Here is a 12,261-nt window from a genome sequence, read left to right as displayed (position 1 = left end):
TCTTCAGCAATCGTGCACCTTCATGGTGAATCTGAGGGCCAGGAAAGCTTGACTTTCCATGAAGAGACTGGATTAGTATCCTTTGCCCATGTGTGATGTTACCTTCCTGTCGATCACTATCATCCTTGTGACAGTTGTGCAGTAGGATCTGGCAAACAGTTGGAAAGATGGCTTGGTGCCTATTCTGGGGTGTCTTGAATTCAGCTGAGGCATGAATCTTATTTGACAGGCAGTGGAGAACTACTGAGGACTTCTGGTCAGAGAAGTTGGTGGAACAGGAAGCACCAAAAATCCATCTCATCACCTAGAGAGCATTGTACTAGCAGAACTGTCTAAAGTGACTATTTTGGAACTCTGGGATCAATTTGAATACTTGCAGCTTCCAAAGGAAAGGTTGGTTGGTAAATTGTGGCTAATAGTGGTTGATTTCAGCTTTTATTGGATACCCACCCATAAGAACCATGGCAGGCAGCCATGACATGTTTCTGACATGGGTTGCTGAAGCCAGAGTGGGAAATTAGGACTTTGTTCTCCAGATATTGGGGTTCTGTGTTACAATTGCTGATAGCTGCTTCTTATCAATGAGGTGTAGCCATGGAGGCTGGCTGCCATTGGTTCACCTCCATTGGCTGAAGCAGTCTCTAGGGCATTAAAACATTAAAAGGAGCTGCACCTTTGGTTTTTTTCTTTTCTTTTCTTTTTTCTTTTTTTTAGATGGAGTCTCGCTCTGTTGCTTAGGCTGGAGTGCAGTGGTGAGACCTCGGCTCATTGCAACCTCCACCTCCTGGGTTCAAGCGATTCTCATGCCTCAGCCTCCCAGTAGCTGGGACTACAGGCATGTACCACTATGCCCGGCTAATTTTTTGTGTTTTTAGTAGAGATGGGGTTTCACTGTGTTAGCCAGGATGGTCTTGATCTCCTGACCTCATGATCCACCTGCCTCGGCCTCCCAAAGTGCTGGGATTACAGGCATGAGCCACATCGCCTGGCCTGTTTTTTTTTTTTTCTTGAGACAGAGTCTCGCTCTGTTGACCAGGCTGGAGTGCAGTGGTGTGATTTCGGCTTACTGCAAGCTCCACCTCCCGGGTTCACGCCTCAGTCTCCTGAGTAGCTGGGACTACAGGCGCCCACCACCACGCCAGGCTAATTTTTTGTATTTTTAGTAGAGACAGGGTTTCACCATGTTAGCCAGGATGGTCTCGATCTCCTGATCTCGTGATCTGGTGCCTTGGCCTCCCAAAGTGCTAGGATCTCAGGCGTGAGCCACCGTGCCCAGCCTGTTTTTTACATTCAAAATCAACTGTGTGTATGGGGGAATTTAGAAGTCATGTGTGCATACCCAGGGAAAGACATAGGTTCAGAAAAGACCTTAAACTTTCACCTCAGGATGATCCCTAGCACAGACACTCTAAAATATTTCTTAAAAGTCAAACCCTGAGATAAGTGGGATAATATTATTTCCAGAGTTATCGCAATGTAAAATTCAAATGTCCAGTCTCTACAAAAATAAAAAATAAAAATAAAAAATAAAAAATCGCAAAGCATACAAAGAAACAAAAAAGTTGGTTCATTCAAAGTAATAAAAGAAGTCAGTAAGAAATGTTCTTGAGGAAGCCCAGATAGTGGACTTCATAGACAAAGACTTTAGAATGACTGTCTTAACCCATTTCTCATTTAGAAAAAAGTTGCAGCTCACTGCCAGTACTCATTTAATTTTACATAAACACACTCTTTGAGGCTGAAGCAAATCAGATTGATCTTCAATGTGAAAGTAAAGTATAAAAACTATTCTTGAAGTTATTTCCAAACAGAACTTTTCTCTAATCCTAATGTAACAGAAATGTATATGATGATAGCATTTAATAATTGGGCAGACTTTGGGGGTAAGGTTAGGACTGTAATCCATGAGTTATCGTGGTGTATTCACTGCACTGCAAGGGCCACTGGGGAATATTTTCATGGGAAATGGGTTAAAGATACTCAAAGAGCTAAAGGTAATCATGGACAAAGAAGAAAACAATGTACGAATAGAATCAAAATATCAATAAAGAGATAGAAATGATAAGGAGAAACCTAAAGGAAACTCTGGAGCTGAAAAGTATCATAACTAAAAGGGAAAATACACTGGGGTGAGGGTGGGGGTGGTTAAAAGCAGATTTGCACAAGTAAAATAAAGAATCTGCAAACTTAAAGATAGGATGATTGAAATTATTGAACTGGAGGAACAGAAAGAAAAAAGGATGAAGAAAAGTGAACAGAGAGGTAGGCTGGCAGATACATTCATCAGCTTGCTCCTTTGCCTGTGGACACTGTTGAAGAAGCATCATTAAAGTCTCTTTTCTCCCTGCTGTCATGTCTAAGTCAGAGTCTCCTAAAGAACCCGAATAGCTGAGGAAGCTCTTCATTGGAGGGTTGAGCTTTGAAACAACCAATGAGAGCCTGAGGAGCCATTTTGAGCAATGGGGAACGCTCATGGACTGTGTGGTAATGAGCGATCCAAACACCAAGCACTCCAGGGGCTGTGGGTTTGTCACCTATGCCACTGTGGAGGAGGTGGATGCAGCCATGAATGCAAGGCCACACAAGGTGGAGTGGAAGAGTCGTGGAACCAAAGGAGATGCTGTCCGAAGAGAAGGATTGCTCGAAAGACCAGGATGCCCACTTAACTGGGAAAAAGATATTGGTGGTTGGCATTAAAGAAGACACTGAAGAACATCACCTAGAAGAGTAAGTTGGTGAACAGTATGGGAAAGATGTGGAAAAGTGTGTGGAAAAACATGACTGACCGAGGCAGTGGCAAGAAAAAGGGGCTTTGCCTTTATAGGACCTGTTGACGAAGGCCAGTGACTCCATGGATAGAGACTGTCCAATTTAGAAATACCGTACTGGTGGAGATGGCCCGACACTTGAAGTTAGGAAAGCCCTGTGGGAACAAAGAGTGGCTAGTGCTGTTCAATCTTCGCCAAAAGGAGGTCGAAGTGGTTCGGAAACTTTGGTGGTGGGTCATGGAGGGTGGTTTTGTGGGAAAGACAACTTTGGATGTAGAAGGAAACTTTCAGTGAGTTGTGGCTTTGAGGTAGGCAGCCATGCTGTGTGATATAGAGGACAGGAAGGGATGGCTATAAGACATTGGTAATGAATGGAAGGCAATTTTGGGAGTGTGGAAGCTACCAATGAATTTTTTTCAATTACAAAATCAAGTCTTCAAATTTTTTGGACCCGATGAAGGAGGAAACTTGGAGGCAGAAGCTCTGCCGCCTATGGGGTGGGTAGCCAATACTTTGCCAAACCACAAAACCAAGGTGCCTATGCGAGTGTCCAGTATAGCAAGCAGCAGCTATGGCCAGTGGAGGAAGATTTAATTAAGGAAACAAAGCTTGAGCAGAGAGGGAGCCAGGAGAGATGATGGGAAGCTTTACAGGTTAGCCAGACAGATTTGTTGAAACTCAGCCAAGCAGCAGGTGGTGGCAGGCCCCTACCTGCTACAGAGAACCATGTTTAGAAGACAAATACTGCGTGATGGCAAAAAACTCCGAGGACTGGTAGTGTTGTGACCAATATATAACAGGTTATTTTAGTTTGCTGGTTTCGTGGAAAGGTGTAAGAGCATGTCCAACAAAGGGTTTTAATGTAGTTTGTTTTTTTTTTTTGCACCCACGGCTAGTGATTGCTAAATGTAATAGCTGATTGGTTGGATGCTGACTGAATAAATGTCTTAAATAAAAAAAAAAAAAAAAGAAAAGTGAACAGAGCCTAAGGGACCCAGGATATACCATCAAGCAGACCAATATATGCATAATGTGAATATTAGAAGGAAAGAGAGAAAGAAAGAGGCAGAAAGACTAGTTGAAGAAATGTTCCCAGACCAAACTGAGGGTCGGGCTGCTATTTCTTGCTGCCCAATAACAAGATGCAGATGAACTGGGGAGAAAGAGAGTTTTTTATTTCTGTAACCAGTTACAGGGAGAAGGCCTGGAAATTATTGCCAGACCAACTCAAAATTACAAAGTTTTCCAGAGCTTATATACCTTCTAAGCTATATGTCTATGTGGAAGTGTGCATTCATCTAAAGACATAAGTGATGCCACTTATAATCTATAACTAAGGTCTGAGTCCTGAAGACCCTCCTTGGGAGCCTCAGTAAATTTACTTAATCTAAATGGGTCCAGGTGCCGGTGGGTGATTACTCTTATGTTGTCTCCTGCTAAATCACAGAGGTTTGGGGAGTTCCTTCAGAACCCTAGTAAAACTTGTTTAATCCTAAATGGGTCCTATTAAGAATTCCTTTGTTATTTTGTAATGCTTCAAGGCCCAGGAAAGGCCTAGGCAAAACTCTTGGTGGGTACTTCTTACATTCCAGCCTTTGTATAAAGGGCATTGGCTCTTTCAGCTTTGAATATTTAACTTAACCACTTAGTACTGAAACAGTTGTTATGGAGGCCTGTGTTAGTGAGACCTGGCCTGCCACAGAAATAATGTCTGAAAACTTCCTAAACTCAATGAAAATACAAATCTACAAATTCAAGATGCTCAACAAACTCCAAGTAAGATAAACTCTGAAAAACTATTATTTTTTTTAAAAACCAAAAGAAAATAACAAGTGATAGGATGTGGAGAAATTGCAACCCTTGCGTATTGCTGGCGGGAATGTAAAATGCAGCCTCTGGGAAATGGTATGATTCTTCAAAAAATTAAACATAGAATTACCACGTGATCTGCTTCTGGGTATATATCCAAAAGAAATGATGGCAGGAACTCAAGATATTTGCACACTCGTGTTCATAGTGGCATTATTCACAAAAGCCAAAAGGTGGGAGCAACGAAGTAACCAGTGACAGATGAATGAATAAAATGTGGTATATACACACATCAGTGGAATATTTACTTGGTCTTAAAAATGAAGGAAATTTTGACACTTCCTACAACACAGATGAAACTTAAAGATATTATGCGACATGAAATAAGCCAGTCATAAAAAGGATAAACATAGTATGATTCCTCTTAAATGAGTTTCCTAGAGTGCTTAAATTTATAGTGACAGAAAGCATGGTGGTTGCCAGAAGCCGAAGCATGGGGGAAATGGGGATTAGTATTTAATGGGTATAGTTTCATTATACAACAAACAGGTTATAAGAGACAAAGAAGTACATTATATTGTAAGTGCCCAGTGGGTTCACCCTCCCCACTGCCTAGACAGAGCTGATTTATCAAAAGAGGGGAATTGCAATAGAGAAAGAGTAATTCATGCAAAGCCAGATATGCAGGAGACCAGAGTTTTGTTATTACTCAAATAAGTCTCCCTGAGCATTCAGGGATCAGAGTTTTTAAGGACAATTTGGTGAGTAGGGGGAAGCCAGTGAGCTGGGACTGCTGATTGGTCAGAGATGAAATCACAGGGAGTTGAACCTGTCTTCTTGTGCTGAGTCAGTTCCTGGGTGGGGGCTACAACACCAGCTTAGCCAGTTTATTGATCTGGGTGGTGCCAGCTGATTCATCAAGTGCAGGGTATGTAAAATATCTGAAGCACTGGTCTTAGGTTTTACAATAATGATTTTATCCCCAGGAGTAATTTGGGGAGGGTCAGAATCTTGTAGTCTCCAGTTACAAGATTCCTAAACCATAATTTCTTTTTTCAGACTCTTGCCGCCCAGGCTAGAGTACAGTGGTGCAATCTTGGCTCACTGCAACCTCCACCTCCTGGGTTCAAGCAATTCTCCTACCTCAGCTTCCCAAGAGATTACAGGCACCTGCCACCACGGCCAGCTAGTTTTTGTATTTTTAATAGAGACGGGGTTTCACCATGTTGGCCAGGCTTGTCTTGAACTCCTGATCTCAAGTGATCTGCCTGTCTTGGCCTCCAAAGTGCTGAGATTACAGGTGTGAGCCACTGCGTCCGGCCCAAAACCATAATTTCTAATATTGTGGCTAATTTGATAGTCCTATGAAGGCAGTCTAGTCCCCAGGCAAGAAGGAGGTTTGTTTTGGGAAAAGGCTGTATCATCTTTGTTTTAAACTATAAACTAAGTTTCTTCCAAAGTTAGTTCAGTCTATGCCTATGAATGAACAAGAACAGCTTGGAAGTAAGAAGCAAGATGGAGTTGGTTAGGTCCGATCTCGTTCACAGTATCAGTGATAACTTTGCCATGGCAGTTTCAATATATTAATAAAATGTTCCATACAGCAGGCAAGTTAAACAACTATAAACATTACACACCTAATAATAGACCCTCAAAATACATAAAGCAAAAATTGACAGAATTGAGGGGATAAATACATTTTTAGAGTAATAGTTGGAGACTTATTTACCCCATTTCCAATAATGGATAGATCATTCAGACAGAGGATAAGAAAACAGAGAATTTGAACAATGCAATAAACCAACTAGACTTAACAGGTAAATATAAAACACTCCACCCCAAAACAGCAGAATACACATTCTTCTCAAATGCATATGGAACATTCTCCCAGAGAGAACAAATGTTAGGCCACAAAACAAGTCTTAATAGATTTATAAAGATAGCTATTATACATATCTTCTCCATCCCAAACAGGATAAAGTTAGAGCTCAATAGTAGAAGAAAAAAAATAAAAGTCATCCAAATTTGAATGGAAGAGGGAAAATTATATTTGCAGATAACATGATCCTATATACAGAAAATCTGAGTCCAAAAGATAACTAGTAGAGCTAATAAACTAATTTAGCACAGTTGTAGCATATAAGATCAAAACAAAAATCAGTTGTGTTTCTATATAGCAGGTATGAACAATCCAAAAAGGAAATTAAGAAAGCAATGTTATTTCCAATAGCATCTAAAAGCATTAAACACTTAGGAATCTAACCAAGTTGGTGAAAGGCTTGTATCCTGAAACTACAAACTATTACTGAAAGAAATTAAAGACTTAAATAAATGAAAAAATATCCTACGTTCATGAATAGGAAGGAAGACTTAACATTGTGAAGATGTTAATACAATCCAAAGTGATCTACAGATTCAATGCAGTACCAATCAAAATTCCAATAGACTTTTCCACAGACGTAGAAAAGCTGATTTTCAAATTCATATTTAATTGCAGGGGGCTCCTTTGTCTTGGTCTTTTCCTGCTGCTATAACAAAATACCTTAGACTTAGGGTAATTTATAAACAACAGAAATCAATTGCCTGTAGTTCTGGAAGTACAAGATCAAAGCACCAGCAGATTTGGTATCTGGTGAGGGCCCATCCTTCACAGATGGTGCCTTGTTGCTGTGTCCTCATATGGCAGAAGGGGTTGGAGAGCTCACTTCAACCTCTTTTATAAGGGCACTAGTCTCATGCATGAAGCTCTTATGACTTAATCACTTCCCAAAAAGTCCTGCCTCTTAATACCATAACAATAAATATTTAGTTTCATGGCTGGGCATGTGGCTCATGCCTGTAATCCCAGCACTTTGGGAGGCCGAGGCAGGTGGATCATGAGGTCAGGAGTTTGAGACCAGCCTGGCCAACATGGTGAAACTCCATCTCTACTAAAAAATACAAAAATTAGCTGGGCGTGGTGGTGTGTGCCTGTAATCTCAGTTTCTCAGGAGGCTGAGGCAGGAAAATCACTTGAACCCGGGAGGTGCAGGTTGCAGTGAGCCAAGATTGTACCACTGCATTCCAGCCTGGATGACAGAGCAAGACTCTGTCTCAGAAAAAAAAAGAAAAAATTCATTGTCCTTTTCAACGTCAGCAGGTTACATATTAATTAGTACATCAACAGTTTGAGGAACTAATAATAAGATTTGGGAATTCACCACAAGATTGTTTACTCTGAAACAGGATGCAAGCCGTGAATCGCAAGATCCTTCCCAGGTGATTAATTTGGCAGCCTGGCAAATGTGATCTGTAGGTTATCACCTTAACCTGAGAATATCTTGATTTCATCTTTGTTCCCGAAGGATATTTTGACTGGGCATAGAATTCTGGGTTGACTTTTCTTTTCTTTCACCATTTAGAAAACTTTGTGCCACTTCCACATAAGCATGTTTAGGTACACCCTCAACATTCAGCGGGGTGTTTGACAACACTGCCTTAGCTTTCACTTCCTGCTTGCACAGACCCTCAGAGTCAGCCAGAGGTGAGATCTTAGAGCTTCCTCATATCTTTCCTGGACATATGCACAGCTCAATGTATGTATGGGGACATCTATATTCCTAGGAATATGTCAGAACTATTCAAAGCCTCTATGGACATCTCATTCTCCAGGTTTTCCTTTTAAGTTCTTTCATTAGCCTATGATTTGCTCCAATTGTTATCCATCACCTTAGGCAGCTGCAAAGTTGAACAATTAACTCTAAATGTTTTTGACTGACTCATTCATGAAAAAGCCTTTTGCACTGAGTGAACTCCAAGTTGGGTCAAATAAAGATAGCCTTGCAAGTGGGGTTTTCCAGGGAACCACTAGACAGGTCAAATAATGACAATTCTCCAGGAATGAGGTTTTGAAGGAACTCTAACCCCATCTTCCCCCTCTGGTGGCTGCCAGGCTGCTGATTTTCACTATGATTGTGGGTTGCTGGTATTCAAAGATATTGCAAAACTGTAGAGGAGGGATGGGAATAGGGCAAGTTAAAACACCACAAAGCTTGTTGCTTCTACCAAAATTCAGCTGTTTTCTTAAATAAATGATCTCTAAGTTGCTACAAGCCTTAGGTTAGCTTCCAGAATCCTGAAGAAGTTGATTCTGACAATTCTTTCTTGCTAGTTTTCTAATCCCCTTTTTAAAGAAGAGACAATTTTTAGAGGTCCCTATTCTGCCATTTTCACCATTATGGTGACCATAATGTCACCATAAGAGCCCTTGTTCAAAATTCCCTGGTTCTCTGGAGGTTTCTCCTTTATATCAAGAAGGTAGACAAGTACTGTCCCCTAGGGACTGGGTGTTGTTTCTGTGAAAGAAAGGATTTCCACAAGCAGCCCCAGTGCTTCCTCCCTTCCTACCTGTTGCAGAAGAATTGCCCTGCTTATTTAAACATTACTTTTGCATGCTGCCTACAGAGGATGAAATATTCCTACCTTTCTCTGCCTCCCTTCATGCCATCCTCAACATTCACTTAGATCTCAAAGCCTGTATACAGGGAAAAAGGAGCCCAGTCTCTTTAAGGCTATTGGCTGGGAACAGGGTCCTCATTTACCTAAAAGGACATGGGGAATGGGAACTTGAGAGGATAGGAAGCCATTTCATTGCAAGAATGCTTCAGACAAAGGTCACTGCAAAGTCTTGTAGACAGAGATACAGGCCAGCCCAAGGCCACAGGTTCAGGAGACCAAATTACCCACAGAACAGAGATTAAGGCTGATCCCCAAAATGGGATGGGATCAGGGTTAGGAGTACCCAGTAAGTACCAGTTCATTCCAGAATCCCAAGGATGAACGGGACGGGGGTACTCTGTTCATTCTGGTTTGCCATAGTGCAGGATTAAGGGAATGAGGGGGGATGTCTTCTTGTTCCCTTTTCTCCTCTGTTCTCTCTTCACAGGTGGGTAATTATGCCTCCATAAAACAAGATGGGACCAAAGTTAGGGGTACCTGGTAAGCACTGGTTCATTCCGGAATACGTAGGTTGAATGGGGGAATGCCCTGTTCACTCTGGTCTGCCATAAGTGCAGGAACCCCAAGGATGAATGGGGATACCCTATTCACTCTGGTCTGCCATAAGTGAAGGAACCCCTAGAATGAATGGAGGATGGCCTCTTCACTCTGATGCCATAAATGCAGGCAAAAGATAGTAGGGAAACAAGGGGGTATCTTTTTTCCCCTTCTCTCCTCTGTTCTCTCTTCACAGATGGGCAATCACATCTCCATATCACAGGACACACCCCTTGGATGCATCCTCAAGAACTGGGAAAAGTTTGACCCCCAAATTCTAAAAAGAAAAAGGCTAATTTTTTTTGTAACACAGCCTGGTTCTGATACGAACTTGGGGACCAGCAATCTTGGCCAGAAAATGGAAGTATTGATTTTAATACTATCCATCAACTAGATTCGTTTTGCTGCCAGCAGGGAAAATGGACATAAATCCCTTATGCGCAGGCTTTCATGGCCCTAAGAGACAAACCTGACCTCTGTTGGGCTTGTAAAATGGACCCAGCAATGATAGCAGCCATCGCCAGGCAACCTCCTCCAGTAGATTTGGGAGATTCTTTATCAGATTTGCACAGGGCTCAAGCCCCAGAGGAACCAAAGGTGGAATTTAGTTCAAACAACATTGCCTCTTCTATCCCCATTATATCCAGGTCTCCCAGTCCCATAACCTTCCTGTGCTTACCCAGGGTCACCCTCTGGACACCACCCCCTTAAGTTATCCCCCCTTCAGGAGGTTAGCAGCCCCAGTGGGCCAACTAGAGTCCAGACTCCAATCACTATGTAAGACCTGAGCTAGATTAAAATGGAGCTATGGAAGTTTATGGAAAACCCTGACTAATACATTGAAGGGTTCCATTAACTAGGCTTAACATTTGAACTTACTTGGAAGGACTTCACAGTCACACTAGGCCAAACTCTGTCTAAGGGAGAACATGAGTCCATTATGGAGGCGGCCCAGCAATTTGCAAGTGCAATGCACATGACTGACCCTGGTGGCTACCTTGTGAGGGCCACTGCCCTTCCCCACGTTGGCCTCCAACTGGGAATACAATACCCAGGGGGGTATATGGGCAGTGAACCACATCCCCATAATGGGGATGAAGGATAGCAGAGGAAAGCCTGTAAATCACAATAAATTGGCCTTAATATAAGATCAAGGCTCTCTTGAAAATCCCACTGCTTTCTTAGAGAGGCTACATAAGGCCCACGTGAAACATACTAACCTTGACCTAGACACCCCAGAAGGATACCTTCTTTTGTATGCCCATAGAACCATCTTCCCAATTGCTATTTGCATTTGAATGGGAAAATGAAAAAGGAAGGAGCCAACAGCTCGCCTGGACTGTGCTTCTGCAGGGTTTTAGAGATAGTCCCCATTTGTTTAGGCAAGCCTTGGCTAAAGATTTTCAGGACCTAACTCTTGAGGGGGTCAGATGTCTCCTACAGTATGTGAATGACCTGCTAATCTCTCCCCCACAAGACAACTGGGAATCCAACATCTAGTCCAGACACTAAATTTTCTTGCAGACAAAGGGTACAAAGCATCCAAGGCCAAGGCACAGCTACTAAGACAAGAGATCCAAAACCTAGGGATAATCCTGACCCTTTGAGAACATAAGTTCTCCCTAGAACGGATACAGGCCGTCCTTAAAATACCTATCCCAGCCACCCAAAAGCAGCATCAGGCCTTTCTTGGGATCACAGGATATTGCAGACTTTAAATACTGGGTTATGGTGGGATTGTTAAGTCCTTATAGTAGGCTCTAAAGGAAGCGACTGATAGGGACTCACTTCTCTGGGGAAAAGATTAGGAACAAGCCTTTAGGCAGCTAAAAACTGCTCTCTCATAAGCCCCAGCCCTTGGGCTACCTATACTAACCAAACTGTTTTAGCTTTTCATCACCAAAAGCCAAGGTGTAGCCTTAGGAATCCTAACTCAAACCGTTGGGTCAATCAAATGTCCTGTAGGTTACTTTTCAAATAACGTAGACCCAGTAGCACACAGGTGGTCACACTGCCTCAAGGTAGTGGCTGCAGCAGCCCTCCTACTGGAGGAGGTCCTCAAAAGCACCATGATACAGTCAATCCAGTTCTCTGATGTCCAACAAATAAGCTCCTTACTGGACATAAAAGTGCCACAATGGCTCACTGACAACAGATTGCTAAAGTACCAAGTCTTGTTGTTAGAAATCCCACAGGTAACAGTTGAGTGGTGCTCCACCCTCATCCCAGCCTCCTTACTGCCATTACCAGGAGAGGATGACTCAACACATTCATGTTGTGAGATAACCAAATTTATGCCAGATGGGAAGACTTAAAGGATCAGCCCTTGGACAATCTGGACAAAATATGGTTTTCAGATGGGAGCAGTTTTGTTCAGAATGAAACTATGTATGCAGGATACACAGAGGCTAAAGCTCTATCCTTGGGGACCTCAGGACAGCTAGCAAAACTCATCTTGTTAACCAGAGCCCTAACACTAGGGGAAGGGAAAAGAATAACCATTTATACAGATTCCAAATATGACTTTTTGGTGCTTCACACCCAAGCCACTATCTGGAAGGAAAGGGAATACCCAGCAACTTGGGATACTCCTGCTAAGTATGGGCCCCAAATCTTAGAGCTACTAGAGGCCATTCACTTGCCCCAGGAG

At 42.4% G+C, this 12,261-nt stretch overlaps 1 pseudogene; it reads left to right on the top strand.

The window, feature by feature from the left end:
- The first annotated feature begins 2,352 nt into the window (after positions 1–2,352).
- On the top strand, positions 2,353–3,406 carry LOC108532358 (heterogeneous nuclear ribonucleoprotein A1 pseudogene; annotated as a pseudogene).
- Positions 3,407–12,261: the final 8,855 nt, after the last annotated feature.

Source organism: Rhinopithecus bieti, unplaced genomic scaffold (assembly GCF_001698545.2).
Source record: "Rhinopithecus bieti isolate Rb0 unplaced genomic scaffold, ASM169854v2 scaffold_9581, whole genome shotgun sequence".
Classification (NCBI taxonomy): Eukaryota; Metazoa; Chordata; class Mammalia; order Primates; family Cercopithecidae; genus Rhinopithecus; species Rhinopithecus bieti.
This window is presented reverse-complemented; position numbering and strand designations above follow the sequence as displayed.